Raw genomic sequence first — 2,159 nt, 5'->3', positions numbered from 1 at the left:
CAACACATGCAAATATGGAGCAAGCCTCCAAACTCCACACATATGAAACAATGATCAGGGAGTTGAACTCCTGACCCCAGTGCTGTGAGAGCAAAGTGCTGACCACTAGGCCACTGCGATATTCCACAACTCTATGTAAAATACCAAAAATTGTGCAAGGTCATCATCATAATCATTTATTTATATAGCGCCACTAAATCCGCAGCAATGTACAGAGATTCCATTCACATCAGTCCCTGCCCGACAAGTCATGTGAAATGCTTTGTGTTCATCATGTTTAGCTCCTTGCATTGTTAGTAGCTAATATTTCTGGCTGCTGACAATGTAAAGATTATTAAATATGTATGATCACCTGATTGTCATAATACTATCAGTTCTTTCAAATGGTGATTGTGTTAACATGTCCTTTTGTTTATATTTCCTTTTCTCAAACAGACCGGGCACGCTGGGAACGCCGGCAACGCCGGCGGGCTGTGGTGGAGGCGCAGGCGGAAGAGGGGGAGGAGGAAGAGGAGGAAGGGGACCACCAGCAGCGCCAGCCGCAGCCACAGGAGGAGGAGGAGGAGCAGCCGGTGGCAGTGTCATCGGAGGAGGAGGAGCCTGTGCCGGTGCTAGTGGCAGTGGCAGCAGCTGCAGTGGAGGAGGAGGAGGAGGAGGAGGAGCCGGTGCTAGTGGCAGTGGCAGCAGCTGCAGTGGAGGAGGAGGAGGCTGACCCGGAGGACCAACGATTGGAGGAGGCAGCATCGGGCAGCCAAGAGGCAGTGGCCTTTGATGATAGTAAGTATTTTTGAAAAATGATGGACCTAATTTGATAAGATTGAGGATGTCCATTAAACTTGTACATAATCCCTGCTGTGACACATGTTGATTAAATGGTGACATAAATGCCACAGGTTTTACACATAATATCTGGCTACAAATTTGATGTACATTAAACACTCAAACCACAGCCAGAGCCATCTTAACACATGGCCACGCAGGGCAGGGCCCTAAAAAATGTTGCTGCTATGCTGGTGAACTTGTCAGCATATTAATCACTTGATTTTAAATTCCAATATCAACCAACATATTTTGACTTCCTGTGAGTTATTGTGTAGGTAGTGGCCCATGGTAGTGCTTTGCCCTGGGGCCTATAATGCTGGATAAGACAAACCTGTCCATGGCCCTCTCCCCGTGGCTCACCAGAATGTAGGACATTTATCCAAATGCCTTAGCAATGTCTAATGTGCGTCCAAATAGTTTTGTTGGCAGAAGCCTAACATTTGAAAGTAATGTAACAGTACACATCTCTAGTAAGTCCAGTCTGTTTGCCAAATTAGGTAGAGCTGTATATTTATTGTTTTCGTTTGGTTCCTTTCAGCACCTGAGGAGGAAGGTCAGAGATTGGTCACACCACCACCCACTCCGGCCCAATTGTTGGCCCAAATGGGCCACTTACTCGCCAATCTCGAGGCCACCTGCCAGCAACTGGTGCGATTGGTTGCCGACTGGAAGGCCACATTGGACTACTGGTCCTCTTTATTTTAATTTCTGTATTAGATGTAAATATTATAGTTTTTCCTTGTAAATATGTTGTTAATTTTGAGCCCTTGCCACATTATATAACTAATTTTCCCAAAAACCTTGGTGTGTGTGTCTTTATTCATCTCATTACACAACATGTGGGTGTAAGGCTACAAGAGAATGTATTTAAAATCCTAAATGTGCTACATTTCAGCAAGATAGATTGTTTCTAAAATCATTGCTGTAGCATAAAAGGTTTAGATTTGCTGTTTGCATGTCATCCAAAAGGAAAGTGTGCCCTCCACCAACAAGCCACCCCTGTAATAGGTATGCCATCTGTAGGCCCTGTGTGCAAGACATTTCAAAAGATCAAATGCCCTAGCTATTTCACAACTTCCCCAAATCATGTGTCATTGTAGTGATAGTCCAAGGTTACGTTCCAGTGTCAGAGCAAAGCCAGTCACACATTGAAGAGAACATGGAAAGTGTACCTAGGAGTGGCGTAAGTGGTGTAAGGCAGAAGTGCAAGCGATGCAAAGCTCCATGGTACTGGAGTGTGGCGATCGGCCTATTTGGATAAAGCTGAGTACATGACATAATGTGTACGCCGTGGATCCAGAGGAAAGTCTGTTTGCTGACAATGTTGCATGTAACTC

The 2,159-nt window shown here is 45.2% G+C and overlaps 1 long non-coding RNA gene across 1 annotated transcript; it reads left to right on the top strand.

Annotated features, from left to right (window-relative positions):
- Positions 1-646: 646 nt before the first annotated feature.
- On the top strand, positions 647-1,621 carry LOC142138756 (uncharacterized). Its single transcript, XR_012688110.1, has 2 exons — positions 647-777; positions 1,361-1,621. It is a non-coding gene; the product is annotated as an uncharacterized LOC142138756 (long non-coding RNA).
- The last annotated feature ends 538 nt before the right edge of the window (positions 1,622-2,159 follow it).

The sequence above is a fragment of the Mixophyes fleayi genome, chromosome 2 (genome assembly GCF_038048845.1).
Source record: "Mixophyes fleayi isolate aMixFle1 chromosome 2, aMixFle1.hap1, whole genome shotgun sequence".
NCBI classification, from domain to species: Eukaryota; Metazoa; Chordata; class Amphibia; order Anura; family Limnodynastidae; genus Mixophyes; species Mixophyes fleayi.
The sequence above is the reverse complement of the archived record's forward strand: the minus strand, read 5'-3'. Positions and strand labels throughout refer to the sequence as shown.